Consider the following 10,675-nt stretch of genomic DNA (forward strand, 5'->3'; position numbering starts at 1 on the left):
AGAGGATATAGACGTGGAAGCTCATTAGAGGGACCTATAAAATCGAGGATTTAGGTGATGGGTCGTACCATGGGCCAATCTTTCCCTGCCATTGTCTCCCCATCTAGAGAAGTACTTAGAGGGTTAGTGTTGACAAGGTTAATTGCAAGTGCATGTGTTTATGTGCGCCATGAGATATGAAAAGTGAAAAAAATATGATGCCCTTGTAAAATATGCACGTGATGTGCATGGGCAATGGGTGAAAGGTGCACATGTGGTTGCACTACTCTAAAACAAGGACTTCTCTAACACAACTATTTTCTTTAACATCTACTTGACATCCCTTTTTGTGGGGAGTCAAGATTAATAGCTTATTAGAGGCATGGTAGTGGATTTACACATGGCTTTGCCCGTAGCTAACAATGGAGCTAGTCGACCTTTGTGGCTTGATCGACTTGCCGTTTGCGAAGCGCTTGGGCTAGAGGCAGGGTGGATTAAATGAGTGGGGTGGTCAAATATGAGCCCAAGAAAAATCCTCTTGATTAGGAAGGTCCAGGTAATGGGTTATACCATGGTCCGAGTTTGCGCCTGTTGGCCCCCATTCAGAAATGTGCCTGGATGGCTATTGATGATGAGGTTCAATGCATGTTCATGAAAGAACAGTGTCTATGTGTTTATGATATATAGAGCCCATGGATGTGCAAGTGTGATGCACATGGGCATTGGATAAAAGATGGGCCTTGTCCGGTGAAAACTCCAATACTCTACTTTCTTTGACTCTCTTTGCTTTAACATTTACTTGGCATCTCTTTTCTTGAGGAGTCAAGATAAGTAGCTTGTTAGAGGCAAGGTGCATAGTAGTGTTGCCCACATCAGCTACTACAAGGGAGCAAGGCGACCTTTATCCCTCCATGAACTTGGCATTGAGATTGTGTGGGATAGAGGTAGGATGTATTGAATGGTTGGGAAGGTACGTAAGGGTTGTGCTGATGATTGTAAAAAGGTCTAGGCGTTGTGTTATACTATGGGCCAAGCATGCATGCCTGCCATGGTCCCCCCATCTAGAAATATACGTGGATAGCTATTGATGATGAGGCTTAATATAGGTCCATGAAAGAATAGTGCCTATGTGTCTATTACATACAAAGCTTGTGGATATTGTAGATGCGTGCATGGGCATTAGGCAAAACGTGGGCCTTGTCTAGAAGCTTCTTTTGGTGAAAAATCCAACACTTTGCTTTCTTTGACACTTTGCATTCTTCTTTTTTTGACACTCTTCTCTTTTTTCTTCCCCCTTTTTTTTTAGTATCATTGGACAAGGGTTTTGTATTGAAAGTGGGCCCATAAAAGATTAGGCAGCAGGAAGTGGGCTGGGCTTACTCTGGGTTGATACTTACCAACCCATATTGGTACCAAATAGACGTGACAAAGGGCTTGCGAAAAAGCCATTGGTCGGATCGATGCATGATCTTAAAGGGCTTCCAAAACCTTGTATTTGTCATGTCTCTGAAGGTGACCTTTCTATGGCCATGGAAGTATTTGACCGTGCCATAAAGGTCAAGTTGTGCTCACGAAAGTTGGGACCTTCATTGTAATAATCCCTATTTTTGGTATAGAAATTACATCAACAAGGTGTTCTTCACCTGCAAGTATATTTATTTTTATCATTTATCATGGCAATTTTACCGTTGTAAAAAAATATTTTTAATATTTTATGAGCACTTACATCAACAAGGTGTTCTTCACCTGCAAGTATATTTATTTTTATCATTTATCATGGCAATTTTTGCGGTTGTAAAAAAATATTTTTAATATTTTATGATCACTTTGTAAGTTATTGGCTTTAATAGTGGTTTCACAAATTTGTAAAAGCCAATGCTTTAGATGTGGTCCAAAATCACCAGCAGATCGTGAAGGAAGAGAGAGAGATACCTTGATTGCCAGCGTGGACGAGCAGTCAGCCTCCCACAGCCCTTCACACACCAAGAAAGGCGGCCATTGCAGATAAGCGAATGTAACAAAACAACCTCTGCAGATCATGGAGGCTACAAGTGGACTTATTCAGGGAATAACAGAGGAAAAATGATGGTGGCTTTAGATAATAACAAAACAACCTCTGCACAAACATAGCTTACAATTAGTAACGACCTCTTTCTGCTAAAGCCACACGTTGCCCCATCGCCTGAGTGTGCAATTTCTTAATAGCCACGCTAGTCTATTGCGTGCAGAGGTTCGAAATGGCCAATGAATGTATCATGAAGAAGATAAGGTTTACATCAAACTTTATTTCAAAAAGCTATAAAGATTATGGTGGAATATGTCCCTTGCAAGCAACTGTCCGAAGCTGCAATTCAAGTTATTCCACCGTTAATAGGAGCGAATCGATGTAGCACATGTTGCCAGTGGCAACAAAGGCGCGACACCAGTCACGTCTAGTTTTGGCTGCTGCTGGACTCGAACCCCGGTTGTTACAGACGACGGTTAAAAAGACGAGTCGGTGTAGCCGAGATGGCACATGTTGCCAGTGGCAGCAGAGCTGCGGGCATCTGCAAACCCATTCAGAATCCGCACATACTATGCTTAATAAAATTTTGAGGCAGTAGTTAGTTTTCGTTTTCAATAAAATACTAAAGACATGGGAGTCAAGTGGGTGGAGTTTTTCAAGATGTACATATCTTTTATGGGTTTTTTAAGTGTACTTTGGCACTTCAAAGTGGCTAGTTTTCTTTTTCAATAAAATACTAAAAAGACATGGGAGTCAAGTGGGTGGAGTTTTTCAAGATGGATCTTTTGTGAAGGAGTTTTTCAAAGACATATCTTTTATGGATTTTTAAAGTGTACTTTGGATTTTCAAAGTGGCATTTTCGGTGATGAGCTTTCATGGTGGAGTTAGCATTTATTTTTATGCTTGGTTAAGGAGTTTACTTGCTTGTATTTGGAGTTGTTATTTTGCCTTATCATTTTGAGGTGTATCAGGAGATAGTGTTGGTGTGGCGTTTGATAGAAGAAGAATGTGTTTGTGAGAAGTGTGAGAAGAAGAGGATGTATTAATGGCATTAAGAGTTTGAAAATTAATGTGATGTGCTTTCACAATGGCAAAGGAGTTTCTCCGAAGTTTGTGTCCATGGGGACACTTCACATCTGTCCACAATGAGGAATGATAATCCCTATTTTTGGTACAAAAATTACATCAACAAGGTGTTCTTCATTAGAAAATATATTTATTCTTATCATTTATCATGGAAATTTTGTTGCTGTAAAAATTCATTGTAATATTTTATGAGCACGTTGTAAGTGATTGGCTTTAATAGTGGGTCCGCAAATTTGTAAAGCCAATACACATTTAAACATTTTCTCCTTTCTTTGGTAGCATAGAAACCTTAGTATTAGAAGTAAAATAAAGCCTCAATTTTTGACCTTAGGAGAAGCAAAAGATGTATGTTTTTAAAATTGAATAAAGTATCAAGAAAAGGTGGTTTGGGTGGTTGGAGGAATGTTTCTTCTTTTCACCTTCTCTTCCACTTTCTTTCTTCTTGCTCTCTACCAAGCTTTGTGTGCAATCATGTCTCCTTTTAGTAATGGTGTGAGTGAAGAAGATCAAGAAAGGACCATAGCTTAGTGTGCTTATGCAATTTTAGGCATAATCTTGTACTAATTACCTTCTTTATCTCCTTAAAGTTAAAGCTAAGCTTTCAACATGAACTTGGGGTCAATGATGCGAATTTCTCTGGTGCAGATTTCTCTAGGTGCGGCCATGTATCCTCGCCACAATTGGTGGTCACCTTTTGATTAGCATGAACATGGGGTCAATGTAGATTTCTTTGGGTGTGTATTTCTCTAGGTGCGTCCATGTATCCTCACCACATTTGGTGATCACCGAGGAGATAGGGTGTATGCCACTCGGGTTGTGGATTCCTATGTGATCCGGCTAGGTAGTCCTAGGGTAAACAAATTGCTAGCCTCCACTAGTGTGCCATGGGTGGTTGATCTTGCACTAGGCAAATAACGAATCCAAGTGATGGTTCATTCATCAAGCAAAGTACGGTCAAGTTAAAGGGGTATCTAGGTGACTATGGAATTTTTTTTGGAAAGTGAAATCCAAGCGTTGGCTCATCAAGCAGATTACAACCAAGTTAAAGGGGGTATCCAAGTGACTATAGAATTTGTTTTGGAAAGTGAAATCTTGCACAGTTTTAGCAACCATGTTCATGGACAGGTAAGGAAACCCATGGGTCCTTCCCATTGTCTCATTGGCTTCTTCCGAGGTAGTCTACGATGGTTCCTCATTGAGATCCAGTCCCTCATGGCATGATTCAAGGACTGGGGGCTCATGGATGCGGTTAAGGGGGTTAAGTCGGTGGAGAATATTGAGCGGTGGAAGAGGAGGAGGCTCCCATCCAAGAATTTGTGGATTGCTTATTGACAAGGGGGGGGGGGTGTTATGGGTAGGAGTTGGAGTTTGTTTGGTTAGAGAGGTGGTTGGGGTTTTCTCTAGGGGAGTTTTTGTGGCATAGGGGGCTTGGGTGGCTAGGTGGGCTTCTACACTCTCATGCCTACCCTAGGTTCCTTGTGAGAACTTATTGAGGTTTTACTCATCTGCATGCATATGGATTCAGAAAAAGACGAAGGCCTACCAAGCCTCATCCACAAAAATGTCTTGTGTGTAAGCTACACAAAGCGTCCGAATGGTGGTATTACTGGTGATGAGGGCTTGGGTGAGGTAAGAGTAGACTAGATGATATAGGTAATATTGATGGTTGGGCATGCTACATAGCTAGAGGAAGGTAGACTTCACTCCTTGACAAATAAGAGTTTTCATGGTTAATAAGGCCAAGTGAAGTGAGTCTACATAAATGGGGTAGTTGAGGCCGGTGGTGCCATGAGGTCAAGGAAATAGTCTTCCTAGTAAAAAGTGTGGAAGTGATGAATAGATGACACCAAGTGGCGAGGTTATACAAGTGGATGGGACTCCATGGAGTATAGCAATGTAGTGTCCTTGAAGGAGATAGCTTGGTCGAAGAAGAACAAGGTAAAGAGGGTGGGTTGAAGCATGGCATTGATGCAAGCTAAAATGTTGTAGAAGGTGGGGGTAGAGATAGGGTCCAATAAAAAGATCTTGAACTAAAACAAGTATAGGGTCAGGGTGTGGTTGATGAGGGTAAAGGTATCCATGGGAGATGGGCTCATGGTTGGCAATGTGCTGAGGTTGATAGCCCATGGGAGAAGCATGTCTAGCCTTCCAATAGGGTATTATCTAGGCATATCATCGGGCACCATGTTATGGCAATCTTGAGTCTTTTGATAAATAAGGAAGGTGAGAACACAGGCCTGGAGCACGCATTATGGGACGACTATATCATCAAATTTAGCACCATTTGAATTGAGGTAGTCATTTTCAGTGATTAGGTGCTCAGTGAGATGAGGTGCCAAACCTCGGTCATGTCTCCTTTCCAACTTACATACATGGACTAGGATATAAAGGGGTCTATGCATGAGATCCTTGATGAGCAAGATCTAGCAAAGGGACCCATCTAGCATCTCAACCTCCCCAAAATTGTATGTATTGTGGTAGGACTCGATGTAATGGAGGGTAAGAGGGAGATTCGAGCCCCATGGGATAGATTTCTGAAGGCCATGAGGTCAACCTTGTTAAGAAAAGGGGCTACTTCTGGTGATTGGAGTATGGTGTGGTGGCACTCGATTGATGGGGGAAGGCAACCCTAAAAAGGTTACAGAGGGGGTTTTGACCTAGGCAAGGAGGAGGCAACCTTGGAGGATCAAAGCATTTTCGAGTCTAGGGAGCAAGAGTTATCCTTAATGGTCAGGGACATCTTGGTAAATGGATCCAAAAGATCCAAAGGTTGCTTTTAGGGCTTCCTAATGCAATGGAGGGGTGACGAGGTGGATGTGGAACCCTCCATGATGTGTGGGCAAACTGGGTTCCATGATGTGTGGGCAAACTTTCTTTGTGCGTAATCCCTTAGGTTTTAGGTAAGTGCATGGTCATTATGTAGTGAGTGCATGTTTATGGAGGTGTTTTAGACTGTCTAGGAAGAGTATCGGTTGTAAATAGCCAGTTGTATCCAATCTGTCTCCATGTGGGGAGCACTGTACCCACTCAATGGTAAGTGTGTAGTTGTTATGTAGTGAGCATGTGTTCGAGGAGGTGTTTTAGACTATCTGAGAAGAGTAATTTCTATAAACAACTAGTATTATCCACTCTACCTTCGTGGTGGGGACCGTTCTACCCGCTCAATAGTGGTGGGCAAATAAAAGTAAAAGTAAGGTGAAGGGGTTACCTGCACTTACTAGTTTCTCAGGAAGAACTTGGGATGCTGGCATTATGTTGGTCATACTTGCTAGAATGGCAATGGCAATAGCAATCAAATGAAAGCATTTGTGTGTGCCAATAGCTTTGTGCCCATAATAGTGTGGCCTTGATGCTTGGCCGGTGGTTAGAAAGAGCCCGAGGGAATTCACTTTCCATAGAAAGGGGGTGTCACCTACGTGCATGAAACTTTTAAAAACTCCCTATTTAAGTTTCTCTAAAAAATAATATATACCCCTTTCTAAGCATACGAGTCCCAATTATGAAAGTCAAGTACCCCATATTTAAGGTTTAAAAATCAAATAGCAGATATTAAAGCTATACATGTGACAAGTTGTTGCCCATGTAAGTAGCATGGATGTAAATGCTAGAAGCACAAAGACCTACATGTACTCTGCAAAAAATATTCCATATATGGCTAGCTTAAAAAAGTAATAAACTAATCAAGTTTTCAAACTACACCACTAGATCACATATTATAAACTACAAGAAGAAACGAAACCCCTACTTTCATTTTCCCCTGCTCCCTTGTCTCCTCCATCCCGCCATCGTAAATCCCCCTCACCCCCTAACTTATAGGCTTAATCCCCCCCTTACAATCATGTGATACCATAAGATATGGCTTGTGAATCCCCGAGGGAAAGAGCCAATAGTTTGTGTGCTATAGTTGGCAGAGAGACTAGGGTTTATTTAGGAAAGATGATCGAGAAGTCGGCCTCTATTTAAACATGTAAAAGCTTGACCACCACACTGACCTCAAGAATATGGTGTTAGTAAACCATTATGGATGTGCTTGAAGATAGTGCAATGCGGGACATGCATGCCTACTCTCTCTACATAGGCATGGCCGAGAGCACAAGCTGATTATCCTTTGCTCCTCCTAGATCATGGCCCTTGTATACCAACAGAAATCATCGTGGTCCTTACACACTTATAAGAGAAGGGTAGATCATGGCCCTTGTGCACCAGTAATAGCAGATTGATTGAGGAAGAGAAGGGTAGATTGTGGCCCTTATACACCAACACAACAAAGAAATTAAGGAAGAGAAGGGCTACGCCCACAACAGATTGCGACCGCCTCCAACAATCTAAGAGGAAGAAGGGTTATGCCCTTGATAGCTTATACACTAGCAAGTAGGGAGAGAAGCATATCTTTTCCCTTGCATGCATGTGAAGCACTCCCTTCTCTTCTTCGATCGATTTGCTGGTACATAAGGGCCACAATCTACCCTTATCTTCTTTGATTAGTCTATTGCTGGTGCACAAGGGCCACAATCTACCCTTTTCTTTCTTTGTTTGCCAAGTGCCAAAGGGTCAACTTTGTCTACTTCTTGCTTCAGATGCCCCACGATCTACTGACACAACTTGTCTTCTTCTTTGCTTCAGGTGGCCAGGGCATGACTCTCTATGCTTCTTTGTTGTAGGTGCCAAGGTTTGACTCTCATTGCAATCATTGCCATAACACCCTCTCCTCTCTATGATTGTAGCCCTCACCTCTCTGTATGGTCATGGTGCACAAACGACTAATGATATGCTCCTAATAATCTACTCTTGCCTCTCTCTATGATCACTCTACACTATGCAGATTGATTTCGTCTCCTCTAACATTTCCATCTGCCTGGGCTTTGCCCAAGGCCAAGGCATAGATCGCTCCTCTCTCTATGATCACTCTAATGGATGTTGTCTTCTCTTACATTGCCATCTACTTGGGCTCTTGCCAATCAGACCAAGGCATAGATCACTCCTCTCCAATCGCCCTTGGCTCTTTGTCTCTACCTAGGCTACCAAGGGGTTATCCCCTCATGTACACCTAGCTTTCTCTCTCGACACATCTCTAGATGTAGATTTGGGTTCATGACTTCTATGTAGATCTAGCTTTGGATTTTCTTTGGCGTGAGGCATGAGGCATGAGTTGATCCAGGTGCCACATCATCAATAATTGTGATCTAACAAGAACCTTGATCATATGATTGCACATCCTTGACGATTCAACATGATTTGACTTCTTAGATCATGGTGATTCGACTCTAGATGATTCAGCTTCTTTGATCGTTGTGAAACTTGATGGATCATGGCAATTCAACTCCTGAATGATTCAAATTCTTTGTTCGCCAACTCCTGGATCATGGTGATTTGACTCCTGACAAACAATTCAGCTTCCTTGATCGTTGATTCTACTAAATCGCAATTCTCCCTTATTGATCTCTCAACTTGAATTGCCGATTTAACTTCTTTGTTCACCAACTCTTGGATCATGGTGATTTGACTCCTGACAAACAATTCAGATCGTTGATTCTACTAAATCGCAATTCTCCCTTATTGATCTCTCAACTTGAATTGCCGATTCAACTTTACCAATCGCACATATTGAATTTTTGGTTCAACTTTACCAATCGCACATCTTGAATCATCAAATTTACTTATTAAATCATGATTTGGCTTTACCGATTGCACATCTTGAACCACTAATTATACTTGATAAATCATGATTCAACTTTACTGATGGCACATCTTGAATCACCGAATGTACTTATTACATTGTGATTTGGCTTTATTGATCGCACGTCTTGAAATCACCAATTTTACTTGTTAAATCATGATTTGGCTTTATTAATCTCACTTCGTGAATGATGATTCTTCTTCTCTAATCACGATTTGGCTTTTTAAATTGTGATTATGATCTCATGATTTTAACTTTTTAAATTGCAATTCTTGTTCTCTAATCACGATTTGGCTTTTTAAATTAGAGACAATGAATGATGAGACACTTCTTCAATAAAGAGATATAAACAACATATAATATTTGTTTAAACATAGGTTTACTGTGTTACTTCACACACGATGCAGTTAGAGGATGTTGAAGAGTTAATTGAAGAGACGATATATTTCTAGGGAGAAGCTATTTGGTTTTCTTTACAAAGCTGGGGTAGACAAAAGATTTACAGACCATAAATAAATATTCAATCCCAAGATTAATCTACTTGATTGTGTTTATGCACTCTCACCAATCTAAATACTAGGGCTCCTTACCAATCTAAATGTTAGCGCTCCTCATTTTGTGACCTTGTTAGGTGAGCAATTGTTGAAGTGCCATGAGAAGTGAGGAACAAGACTCAATTGGATAAATACTAGAAGAGTTAATGAGGAGACACAAGAGAGAACACAAACACAAGTATGAGTCACTTCACATATATATGTAGACAAACTTACTAAATTAGAACATCACCATAAAGACACAAAGAAACTAGAATTCCATTACTAACACACACATCAAGTAGGAAAGCAATAAACTACAAGAGTGAGGGTAGCTCTAATATCTAGGGAAACTCTATGGCTTAATATGTTAATATCCTACTATATGTCACATCCCCAATGTATCTCAATATGCATTACAAGTGAATAAGAGGGCTCCTTATATATAAGATTTCTTACCCTCTTCTCAAGAACTACATTAAGAGATAGAAGAAGCATTCAACTTTGGATTGCCTAAGCACGGATGTTACTATCATATGTCCTTCTTGACATGTGTCTTCTTGATTTCTTAATTTAAATATTTGATGACTTGGAAGATAGGCTCAACCCCACCTTGAGCCCACACAAATGCCGCTCCAGTACATACATTAAATGCCTCCTTAGTTCACATAGGACTTCTAGAAGGATTCTTCTCTATTATGTATACTTCCACACTCCTCCACATGCTCTCCACACACCTCCACAAGCTTGGCATGTGTTATGCATCTTGTTTTATTAGAATTACCATTCCATATATACATCAAGGCCACTCCTATTTTATGACTCATCATCCATTCTATAAGTAATTTAATCCATAATAATGTATTTATAAATCATACGCATGGTATTTACAATGAACACTCCACTCATTCTCACATTGAATACATAATATTACGTAGAAATCCTTGGAATCCTTCATGTGAAACAAAATATTTGGAGTTGAATCATTATAAAGCCGTTGAAGATGAGCCGCCAAGCTGCCAACTTCTCATACAAGCTTCCCAAGTTGCCATTAAAATCTTGTGACAAAGTATTTACATAAGCTTAGCTTCTTATGCAAGCCCCTTCTCGCGGCGGTAAGCATTATTGGTATGCCAAATTTTGGGTCTCGCATGGATAATCACCACACATATCTATTTTACATTATAATAAAGAAGCCTCAATAAAAGAAATTTCTTGTATTACATCTCCCCCAGACCAAAATGGAGCTCTATCCTCAGAGTTCAAGTATATGCCATTAAGATCCACATGCATGAAATAATGCCAACTTATCCTGATTCACCCAATGTGAGTATGTCCCATCAAGATTCTCCAATTCATAGTGTGCCTCCTTCACAAGGTAAGAGATAAACCACC

The sequence above is a fragment of the Cibotium barometz genome, chromosome 51, assembly GCF_041138505.1.
Source record: "Cibotium barometz isolate CiBa-2024 chromosome 51, ASM4113850v1, whole genome shotgun sequence".
In the NCBI taxonomy this organism is placed as follows: Eukaryota; Viridiplantae; Streptophyta; class Polypodiopsida; order Cyatheales; family Cibotiaceae; genus Cibotium; species Cibotium barometz.